At 33.4% G+C, this 12,746-nt stretch overlaps 1 long non-coding RNA gene across 1 annotated transcript in view; it reads left to right on the top strand.

The window, feature by feature from the left end:
* LOC107968134 (uncharacterized) overlaps positions 1-8,781 on the top strand; it is a 10,095-nt gene extending 1,314 nt beyond the window's left edge. The window contains exon 3 of the long non-coding RNA XR_001709076.4: positions 6,930-8,781. This is a non-coding gene — a long non-coding RNA (uncharacterized LOC107968134). The remainder of the gene's footprint in view (positions 1-6,929) is intronic.
* Positions 8,782-12,746: the final 3,965 nt, after the last annotated feature.

Here is a 12,746-nt window from a genome sequence, read left to right as displayed (position 1 = left end):
GTTTTCTTTCTTGTATTTTTTTTTTTAGTTTCTAGAATATTCACCTCATTAGGACATCACAGAAATTGACAATATAAACAGTCAGTTTCCCACACATCTCCTGTAGGTAGTGCAAAGTACCTTAAAAATATTACATTCTGACAAATCTACAGAATTTGCATGATTAAGTGAAGTGATTTTTACCTAGTTGTGCAGAAAGATTTTTACTTAGTAGTAGAGAACAGCAAGGTGATATATTATCCCCAAATCCTACCATGTTCCATAAGCTACATAAAAGCAAATGTTATCTCAATATAAATATTTTTCCTATTAGTGGAAAAAAATTCAGACCTTTAAAGCAGGATAATTTCTTATTAGTCTGAGACAGTCTCACAAGGGCTGTATCTGGCAAACTCCACTTTTACCAGATGGTTTCTAGAGAAACCCTCCAACTCCATCATTCTACAATTAACCATAATTTTTCTTAGGTGAGTATCATTTAGTAGGAATAGACAACCAGCGAATAGGCCCTGAATTCCGCTACAGTTGTGCATTGGTAACAGGAATGGAATCAAGAGAGAACAAGAATAATTTCTCAGCAAATAATCCTCATTGAATTATGTAGGGGAATTTCAACTGATTCCTTTTCCATCGTCAAATGTTGCACATTCTCTTAGAGAAGAAATCACTGGCATACTGAAGGAAGTTCATCCCATTTGACTTTGGAGCAGGTCATAGGCTTTGGAGACCTATGCTAATTCTTTCAGACTGCTAGGGAGCTAACTCATAAATATCTATTTCAGTGTTCTAAAATGATTAAATGACATCATAATGACCTGGTTTAAAGAAAATGTTACAAGAGATCCCCTAAATGATACACTGGTGGCCTGAAAGAGTTAATGCAGTTTCCTTAAGTGCCCAATTCAATCTTAGTTTGCAATATACAGAGCAGGGAATGTGTCCCAGTAACTCACTAATAGCCATATCTAATAAAAGTATATTAAGGAGAGATAAGTTCTTTGAAGGAGTCTATCAAAGAGCAGGTGGCAATTCTGATTAATACAGCTCTGCTAAGAAAGGAGAAATGGAGCCTTTGGAAATTCAGTAATCCTGTAGAGAAACATTGAGATGATGCCCTTCTTAAAGAATATCTCAAGGGATCATGATCCATGACAACAGATACTATGTTCTTCCAAAATATAGTTAAGGTTTATGTGTAACACACTGGCAGCAAACAATATTTTTTATAGCGAGACTGGGAGAGTACGATAATGTTTTTCTAAGTTTTCAATGTATTCAATATCGTATATCTATGTAATATATCAGAAAAGCAGATAGAAATTGGAAACAGGTCTCTTATTATAGTATACGGAATATTTTTACTATACAAGTTTATATTTTATATAAAATGTGATCATTTTATATAAAGTTTAATATTATTAGATCGAATTCTACAATCAAGTTGGGCATCAGAAGACAGAACATGAGAATGAAATAGAAGAGAAAGAGAAGAGAGACAATTTTAATAGTAGAAGTAGAAAACACATTTTGGTACTCAAAGATAATTTAGTCAAATGAATGAATCAATTAATAGAAGCCTAGAAACATGGAGCAAAAAGAACTAACCATGAGTTCTGTAATCACCTTAAAATTATTGCACATATAAGTACATATATAGAATGTTTAAGTCCAGAAACAGCCCAAGTAGGTATATATATAGTTACATATTTGTACAATATAAACTTATTCTATGATAAAAGAAATCTTTCAAATCTATGAGCAAGGGAAAAGATTTGGAAGTCAGTACAATGTGATTGTGAAGAGAATGAAATCTTGGCTTGATATCTCTTGGTTCTAATCTCAGCTCTTATTCTTAATAGCTGTATTACCTTGAACAAATCACTAAACTGTCCTTCGATTCCCTTATCTGAAAATTGGGGAGTATAATCATACTTACATTGAAAAGTAACAGAAATAATAAATGTAAAGCATTTGGCAGAGTATTTGGCTCATAGTAAACCACAATAAATGCTAATTATTATTATTCAATAAATGGGGATTTAAACAAATGGCTAACTACATAGTAAACAAGTTAGGTCTCCCTTATGCCTTATGTAAAACATAGAATCAGATGGATGAAAGAGTAAATATAAAAAAGAGAATTCTAACAGTAGGAAAGGAAATATATATGAATATTTATAATAATATTGTGGTTGGGGAAAGCAGGAAACACAAAGCCATAGACCTATGAGAGACTGTTGAAAAATTTAAACTTCTGATGGAAAAATAAGTATAACAATAAAAGACACACAGCAGACTAGAAAAATATTTGTAGTGTATAATACAAAGGGTCATGATAATTTACATAAAGTGTTCCTATCATCAGTTTTTCTAAAACATAATGTTTGATCAGGCAGCTAATAAACACAGATGGTATATATTGTGACTTCATTGCTCTGTGTAGTTTCAGAGCCTTCTCAAAATTTATCTCAGGTAACTTTTTCTGTATATAAAGGAATCAACTTAAATGTTACTTCAGTAGAAAGGCCTCTTCTGATCTTCAATCTAAATATGTTTTTTAAAATTTCCTTCTCATGGCATGTATTTTTTGTGTGTATGTGTCATAGCTCTTGTTCTTTATCACATGTTTATATCTGTTGGTTTATAACCATTTCCCCCTCATTAGACAATAGCTCATAGGACTGGGTGTATAGTGTTTACACTCTGTAGTAAGTCCCAAACATATAATAGATATTGAAGTAATAAGATCATTTAAAGGATCCAGAACACTATGTTAAAGCATTTAGCCTTTACATCTAAAACAGTCAAAGAAGAATTTTAAGCAGGGTTAAGCCTTATTGGGCTTCAGAGAAGGGTGAAGCATGAAATGGAAAGTATACACTTAGAGGCCAGGTGCTCCTTTAGAAAAGGGATTGAAACAATCTAAGAAACTGGGAAGATCTAAACTAAGGAAGTTCAATGCCAATATAGGAATAATTCCAAAGATACTTAAAATTAGGTGATTTTAACTGAAGTAGTGTATGCATAAAGGGAAACAATGAAAATAAAATTTGATTTTGGATTTTAGAGCAGACTGTACAATTTTGATGCTATACCAAGACATTTGTAATTTTTCCTCTGAGAAGTAGAAAGCCGATGAAGAATTTTGAAAATTAAATTTTGTCTTTCATTTGCTTACTTGTATGTTTTAAATCATCTTGATTATGAAGACTAAGTTATTGAAACACATGAATTAGACTTCTGAGGACCATAGGAAAGTTGAAGTTTTAGTTCTGTGAGTTACTACTCTCAAATTTAGCCATAAGTATCTAGAGGCAAGGTCATCTTAATGAAAAATTTTGGGATCCTGACAACTATTGTCAAATGAACTTCCTTTATCATCATTATCATTACCACCACAATCATCATCCACATCACCACCCCCAACGACAATAATGGCAGCAATGACAACCACAACATCAACATACATTTGTTGGAAAATTATGTAAGATACTGCAGTAGGTTCTTGAGTACATAGAAATCTGGCATAGTCCCCGACATCGAAAAAGTAAAATATGTGCATTAAAATAACACTAGTCATGTAGAGAAGCATGTGATAAAATGAGTAGTAAGGAAATAATTTATTCTGGAGTTTAAAGAGAGAATTGTTTGTAGACCGAAGTGTCTTTAGAAAAAGGTTGATGGAGAAGGTGACACTTGAATTGGTCTTTGAGGAAGAAACACATTCAGATAAATATAAATGTACCTACTGAGACAGAGGTACTACAAGATAGAAGAGGAAGTTCCTATGGCCTCTTCTAAGGACAAGTAGACCAGTATACAAATAAGAGTGCTTTGACCATACCTTAGAGTTCATAAGGAAAACTAAAAGAAATATTCAGAGAGCTGGATAGAAACAGATTTTAAGGTATTTTGAAAATAAGATACTTTACTACAAATAAAGAGTAAACTAAGGTTTATTTTGAGGAAAGTGGAGAACCACTTACATGTTCAGAGCAAAGTAGCTACTTGTAGAAAGTTGTGTTTTAAGATTTAGAGAATGAACATAATGAGCATGTTCAACGTGAAGCTTAGGGGTTAAAATTCTGGTTAAAGAAACCACTGTGACGGTAAGTTTTTTTAGTACAGGAAAAGGAGAACCTGATGTAAGAAATCAGAAGAATGGAATAATATGAATTTCTTTCTCTTATCTTTTATTAGGAAAAATTTCAAACAATATTAAAGAGAATATAATGAACCCCCAAATATTCACCACTCAGCTTCAAAAATTATCAATTCATGACTAATCTTATCTTATCTATATTCTTGTCTACCTACTTTACCTCCAGATTTTTTGAAGCCCATCATCATTTCACTTCACCTATTTATTTAATATAAATTTCTAAAAGATAAGGAATAATGAAAAACAAACAACCATAATACCATTTTCATACCTAAAAAATCAATAATTTTTAACAATCCCAAACATGCAATCAGTGTTTAGATTTCCTCAATTTTTATATAAAATTTCTTTATAATTAATTTCTTTGAATTATTGTCCCAATAAGGCCCATTCACTTGAGTTGGTTTATGTTCCTGAAATCTCTTTAAATCTTTAGTTTCATCTTTCACCTCTTTTTTCTTGAAACACAGTCTCTATTTTGCTGACCACATACTCAGGGTAGGATTTGCTATGCACTTCTGTTTACTAGGTATTCCTGAAAATGGTGGTTGAATTTAAAATCTTGAACAGATTTAGGTTCAATTTTTTTTTGGCCAGAATTGGGCCAGGCACCATGGCTCATGCCTATAATCCCAGCACTTTGGGAGGCCGAGGACAGTAGATTGTTTGAGCCCAGGAATTCGAGACCAGCTTGGGCAACATGGTAAACCCTGTATTAAAAAAAAAAAAAAATTTAGACGAGCATGGCGTGTCCCCTTAGTCCCAGCTACTTCTTTGGAGAGTGAAATGGGAGAATCATTTGAGCCCGGAAGGTCGAGGCTGTGATCTCGCCACTGCACTCTGCACTCCAGTCCAGGTGAACAGAACAAAACCCTTTCTCAAAAAAACAAAAAACAAAAACAAAAACAAAACAGAAACAGAAAACCAAAATAATTGTTTATAGGTTGTGTTGTGTACTATTTCATTGTCTTTTGTTTCCCTGTTGGTATTATAGCAGTTATTACAAAATGGCGATATTCTACTTCAATCTTTCATTAACTGAAATACTACTATAACAAGAAACTTTTCATAAATAATTTGATTACACTGATTTATAGCTCATTTAGAAAATTCAGATGTCTATTGCTCTTTATAAAAGTTTGCAAACTGATAAGTTGATTCCCTAGCATCTTCCTAAGTTGATTTCCTAGCATCTTCCAAAGTTGACCAGTGAGTTTTATTTCTTCATTTTTAAAGAACTATTATGAGCTCATGGATTAGAACGTGTTTGATGTATTTCAATCTATTGCAATTATTGATTGTAATAATTATTAAACTCCTTATTTAAGTTGACTTCTGAGGCTTTTTGATATAGCCGTGGAGGCTTTGAGAGTTTTCTCACATTCTTGTATGATAAGATGCCCCAGGATGATCTTAAATTTCCTACCCAGAACTCAGAATCCTCTATTTCTCCAAGGAGTCTTTATTACTTGCACTATGAAATGATATTTAGAAGTTACAATTTGAATGCTAGAGGTGCTCATTACTATAGCATTGGAAATTGTTTATATATATAAACATATATAAACATATATTCAAACATATATAAACATATATATAAACATATATATAAACATATATAAACATATATAAAAACATATAGAAACATATATCTAAACATATCTAAACATATATAAACATATATACATATATAAACATATAAACACATATAAACATATATAAACATATATATAAACATATATAAACATATCTATAAACATATCTATATATATATAAACATATCTCTCTCTCTCTCTCTCTCTCCAGAGGACAAACCTAAGAAATCTGTATTTGGAAATACAAAATTTGTTATGGTTTTATAAAGATGTTTCCAATTCAAATTCAGGAGTATATGATTTTTACCTTTTTTTCACTTTTATTTCCTGTTTCTCTCATGTCAGCAATCCTGGCCTTTAACCATACTCATAAATCCTTATTTGTTCTTCCCTTAATACACATACAAGTCTCATAATAATAACATATCAATGACATCTACAAATATAATCCACAAACTGTATAATTATTTTCAAGTTTTTGTCTTAGAATATATCCAACCAAGGATACGCAGTCAAGTTATTGTGTTTTAAAGTCACTGTAAATAGTCGTTCTCTCTGTATTATACCACTTGTCTGTCTCTTCATACACAGATTCAATATTGTCTTAATTATAGAAAGGTTTGGCTGGGTGCGGTGGCTTATGCTTGTAATCCCAGCATTTTGGGAGGCCGAGGCTGGCGGATCACCTGAGGTCAGGAGTTTGAGACCAGCATGTCCAACATGTAGAAACCCCATCCCTACTAAAAATACAAAATTAGCCTTGGGTGGTGGTGCATGCCTATAATCCCAGCTACTCGGGAGGCTGAGGCAGGAAAATCGCTTGAATCTGGGAGGCAGAGGTAGCAGTGAGCCAAGATTGTGCCATTGCACTCCAGCCTGGGCAACAAAAGTGAAACTCCGTATAAATAAATAATAAATAAATAAATTATAGGAGGTTCATAATATGTGTTGACAACTTTTAGGGCTAGATTACTCATACTCTTTTCTTTTTTAGGATTATCCTTTATTTCAGAGTTTTCCTGCTTTTTTTCAAACCGAACTCTGTTTAGCTTCAAAGAAAAGGAAAACTAATGGTATTTTTATGGAGACTGCATATTTAATACATTAACTGTTCCCACCCAAGATAATGGTATGTCTTTCCACTTGTTTATTTCTACATTTATGTCTTTCAGGATTGTTTTGGAGTCTTCTGGATATGAGAACATTATAAAAGGTGAAAAAGTAGAACTGAAATATGAAGGGAGAAAAAGAGACAACCATGGTTTCAAGTCTCACTTAGAGAAGAAGGATTGTTTATTTATTTGACGGAAATTGGGTCAATTGAAGACTCTGACACAGAGAATAACGGTACCAGACCTGAGTCCAGTCTTAGCTTTAGTAGGAACAAAATGTATCAACCAAATTTATATAGGACCAAATACCAGTGAAAGAAATTAGACATAATTACTGAAAGAATAAATTACATGAGATATTCACTGTACTTAGCCACATGACATGAAAACCTATGCCCTTTAGAGCAAGCACAGTTCCATGCAAAACTGTAGAGAAGTTTTCTCACCCCTTTTTCACATGCTTCTCACATTGTAGCACCCCTCCTTGAAACCATCCTACTTCTACTATCCTCCAGTTTCCTCTGGATTTGAATGTCCATATCATGCTATGGTCCTTCAGTCAGCTCCTGTGTCAGAAATCAGGGCCCTGCTCTGGGCTCTTCCTTCATCCTGTAACTATAGTCAAATAAGTCCTGTTAAGTCTACTTCCTTAAAAACTCTTAATAATCTCTTCCTCCTCTTTATTGCCATTGCCTATGGCACCATCTTATTCAGAACACCATTTTTCTTACCTATAATGTTGAAAGTAACTCTTCAACCGTCCTGTTGCGTGTTTTATCCCATTGCTTCTTACATAACAGATGTGGTGATATTTAGCCTATTTGTAGTTCCTTGAAACCATCCTTTGTACTGCCATCTAAGTAATCTTTAAAATAACAAGATAAATATTTCTATGACCTCCATTGTCTAAAGCAAATTTCCAATGTATATTGTAAAAAAAATGCCAAAGAGTTTCATGACAAATGCTATATACTATAGTCTTGGGAGAGCCACAGGGTAAATTAGTTCTAAAGAGCTCTCTTTGGTAGAGGAAACTGTTAAAATGTGATCAGCCTAATAAGATCATAATCATATGACTATGAACTATTTTGAATGTACCTATTAATTTTTTCAACCTATTGTTTTGAAGGATATTCAATCTATTGTCTCAAGTATATTTTTCAACGTACTTGAGAGTATATTGACCTGAAGAGAAAAGTCCAAACTCCTATGACCTTACTATTGTTCTGACCTCATCTCTCACAGCTCCCTCTTATTCCTGGTGTTCTATCACATGATAATGAAATTTGACAAAACAGTATTTATGTTACTGGGGGTGTGGGGCATTGAGGAAGCATGGCAAATGAGAGGGAAGTGGTAGAAAAATGACTTTTATCATGTGCTTCTATGAAGAGACATATATGGATTGAGATCCACTTAAAAGGGAAAAGTTAAAAAAAATCAAAACCCAAAAATCACCACCATTCTGTGGATGCAATGTATATTTAATTGTGTAATAATAATAAATTTCCCACAACGTCAGATGTTAAGAGTACAAGAAAGAGTTACAAAAGGAAGTGGTTAGGGCGATAAATTGAAAAGTGAGTAGAGTTGAGGAAAATGCTTTGCTAGATTGCTAGATTGAAGTTTTCTTCAATCTAGCAAAAAAGGAGACAGGAGAAAAGGAGCAAATTGCAAAGGCAATGGAGGGGAGATAATCAACATAGCTGATTACTAGAAGAGGATATTTGTGTACTTATTTGTACGGTGTGTGTGTGTACGTGTGTGTGTGTGTGTGTGTGTGTGTCTGTGTGTGTGTGGTGGTACTTGAAAGACAAATTGGATTAGGGTAGTATTTTGATTCTGTGTTCAATTCTCTGAACAATGACTCATCTTGATAGGCTATTAATGTTTAATAGTCCCATATATTTCTCCTATGCTGTCTACAAGAATATCATTCTCATTATAAAATTTTGTGTATCTCATTTGTCTTACATTTTCACAAATATAAAAAAATACTTCTTTACTCACTCTACAGCTCTGTGAACGTTCAGAGTAAACCTTCTTAGGATTACTTATGGAAAAGAAAAGAATATTCACTCTATCTCGTACATACAAACCATGTTAACATTATTTCTAGATATAGAACTGGCTGCATACGATTTCAACTGTTATTCTGAACAAATTTAAGTAATTCTCTATTCTCAGCATATTGGCAACATAGAAATGCATTTTAGAGGTGCAGAGGCACAAAAGGAAATTTGAGCCAAATGAATCTGCTAGATATTTCTGCACAGTTTTCATAATTCATTGTTAGGTCTGGCTTCAAGGAGGGAAAAGTTCACATATTTCTTTTTTATATTGAAATAATCACAATATTAATTTTTAGTAAAAATGTTTGATTTTATTCCAAAAAATCTTTAAGTAAGGAGTAAGATTTCTGCATGATCGGTGAAATTAAGGTGGAACAGAATAGAAGGCCTCTTCTGTACAATGTCACCAAAACATCCCGAAGTTTTATCCTGCCTGGAAAATTTCTTACACATGATTCTTACTGCTTAGCTTGAAATTGCACCTAGGAAGAAGCTTTTGTTCTCAGTGCTGCCAAAACTTCCATCTTTCAGCAGTGACCTCAGTTTAGCACCTGCTCATAAGATGTGTTTGCACATCGTTGGTACGTTATAGTGACATACATGTTCTCATCTAGGAGATTGTCATAGAATTCAAGAGATGTTAACATTTTTCCATCTGTGTGTGTGAAAGTGACGTTTCCTGTTAATTTTGTTCTCTTGCTGAATTCTCTAAGCAAAAGCCTTCTGTGGGAGGCAGAATGATGTCATTATAGTCATAGCATAAAAATTTTCAACCTTTAGAATGAGACATATTGTGGCATATATATTACTACTTTTAAAAGCAGTGACACAAAAACTTGGAGGACGATGATATCAATTTTATATTTTCAGGTGTGGGGGTTTCCAGGAGACTTGAGAATGACTCCAGGACTCATAGTTCTCCTGGAACATTGTTTTCCACTGTAGCCTTAGAAGAGGAAAGCCCATCTATGGATAGTTATGTTTATGAGAATAGAGACTTGACTGTTTAATGTCAGAGGAATAGAGAGTTTGGCAAGCAGAACAATCTATCAGTGACTGCCTTCGGAAAAAAATGGGCTATTTTTAGTAAAATTTTTCATGATTACATGATTTAAAGTAAAATAAATTAGACTTTTGATTTCAACTCTGTGTTAGAGTTCTCCAGATAAATGGAACCAATAAGAAATATATACAGAAAATGGCTCACATATTATGGTGGCTAAGAAGTCCTACGATCTGCTGTCTTCAAACTGGAGAACCATAAATGTCAATGGTGTAATTCAGTCTAAATCTGAAGGCCTAAGAACCAAGAGAAATGATGGTATAATTCCTGGTCTGAATCCAAAGGCCTGCCAACCAGGAGCTCTGATGTCTAAAAGCACGAGAAGATGTCCCAGTTCAAGCAGAAGGAATAAATTCATCCTTTATCTTCCTTCTTGTTCTATTTGTGTCCTCCATGGACTGGATGTTGACTGTCCACATTGGTGAGGGCACATCTTTTTTGCTCAGTGTACTTATAGAAATGCTAATCTCTTCCAGAAACACCCTCACAGACATATCCAGAAGTAATATTCTAATAGCTATCTGGATATGCCTTAACCCAATCAAGTTGACACATAAAATTAACCATCAAAAGCTCTGACATGTAAAAACCTTTTTTTTAATACTTTTACTGGACCCATTAGAGAACTGAGGTTCCAGAGTATACTGCTACCTTGAAATATAGAGAGACAGGCAAATATGGAGATGCTTTCAATCTCCTTTTCTGGAGAAGAAGCCACTGGAGTCATAAGCTGATAAGAACACTCAAATGATAGTTTTAATTGATTGTTGGAGGCTCAGTGTGGATTACCATGAGAATGAGAAATTTCTGTGAGCAGCAATCTTGGTGCTCAGCACTCCAAACCCCCAAATAATTTCTTGGGTTTTCCCTGCAGGAACCACACTAAATTCACATGTTGAAAAGTCAAAAAATATCTTCTCCTGGTTCTGGGAGGAGAAGGGGGAAATTAGCCAGTGTTAAATACTCATAGAGTATTCTACACACACACACACACACACACACACACACACACACACACACACACAAAGAAAAGTTTACTCTGTAAGGGTAAGACTTTACTGGAGCCTTATCCACCTGATGATAAGGAAGGCATAAGGAAGTCATTTCTTCCACTCTAGCATCGTCTGGTCTTTCTGTGACATTTAAGGGGGAAAAAAAATCTAAGAACTGTAACTTGTGAAAGTTACAGTCTATGTCTAAAGACCCACTAAAAGACAGATTTAATCATAATGCTGTAGAATGCTCTTCCTCCCTGACTCCTTACCATCACATCAATAAGGATCCAGTATAATAGTGTTATTTCTCAAAGAGCTGTAAGGTAGACTTTATCTAAAGAGTTCTGAGGGACACTAAACACAACAGGGGAGACAAAAACAAGGGCACTCTAGGCATTTGAATTCTCTGGCACCTACAACTACAACAAACAGTAAACATGGCCCTACTCCTAGCCACATTATCATAAAACCCCACACTAAATGTCTACTTACCTAAGTTCCTAACACCTACCTCATGCATCATATTTGACTTTCAACCAAAAAAAAAATTTACAAAACATAACAAAAGGCAAGAGAAAATGTTCTGAAGACAAAGCAAACATCAGATAAGACTCAGCTATGACACAGAGTTGGAATCATCAAGGAATTTCAAATAACTGTTACTAATATGTTTGGTATGCTGTAAAAAAAAAGGTAGAGAGAATAATAGAACAGACAGGTAAACTCAACAGAATGATAAAACCTTCATGAAAGGACAATGCTAGAAATCAAAGCCATGGTAACAGAAATGAAAAATTCTTTACAAGGGCTCAACAGCTGATAAAAATTAAGTTAACATGAAGATAAATCATTATACATTTTCCAAACAGAAATGCAAAGAGAAAAGAGAAAAATAATTTTTAGAAAAAAATAGAAGAATCAATAAATGTAACTTACTTTTTATGCATAAGAAACAACAGAACAATAAAACTTTCGGAAAAATAAATAAATAAATAAATAAATAAATAAATAAATAAATGTAACTTACATATAATGAAAACAGCAGAAGGAAAAGAAAGAGAGAAAAGGACAGAGGAAATATTTGAAGGAATAATGGCTGAGGATTTTCCAAAATTAATGGCCAAACCAAACCATCGATCTAGAAAGTTCAGAGAACACTGAGAAAGATAAATACCAAAACATCTAAGCATATTAAAATCAAGCTTCAGTAAACAAAGGCAAAGAGAAAATTTTGAAAGAAGTCAGGAGAAGAAAACAAAATAAAACTTACTTTTCAGGAAAAAGGAAAATAATTATGAAAGACTTTCCTTCTAAAACTATGTTATCAAAAAGACAGTGGAGTGAAGTATTTAGTATTAAAAGATAAGCAAAATGAAATCTAAAATTTTATATCCAGTGAAATCATTCAAACTGGTAGGCAAAGTTACAACTTTCTCAGATAAAAATCTGAGGAAATTTATCATCAATAGATCTTCCCTACAAGTAATATTTTAAAAATTCTTCAGAGGGAAGGAAAATGGTATCATTCAGAAACTCACATCTAAATAAAGAAAGGAAGAACATCAGTGGAGGGAAAATTAAAGGCATTAAATAAAATTAAAATATTTTTTCTTCTTAATTATAAAAGATATCTTTTTATTTACAGTAATTCTAACAATGTATTGTGTGATTATAGTCCTTGGATAAGTTAAATGACAGTAACATCATAGTGGATAAAAGCAGGTAATCAATGAAATTGAAAACAGAA

The sequence above is a fragment of the Pan troglodytes genome, chromosome 15 (genome assembly GCF_028858775.2).
Source record: "Pan troglodytes isolate AG18354 chromosome 15, NHGRI_mPanTro3-v2.0_pri, whole genome shotgun sequence".
NCBI lineage: Eukaryota > Metazoa > Chordata > Mammalia > Primates > Hominidae > Pan > Pan troglodytes.
Note: the sequence above shows the minus strand (reverse complement) of the source record. Positions and strands in the feature narration are given on the sequence as shown.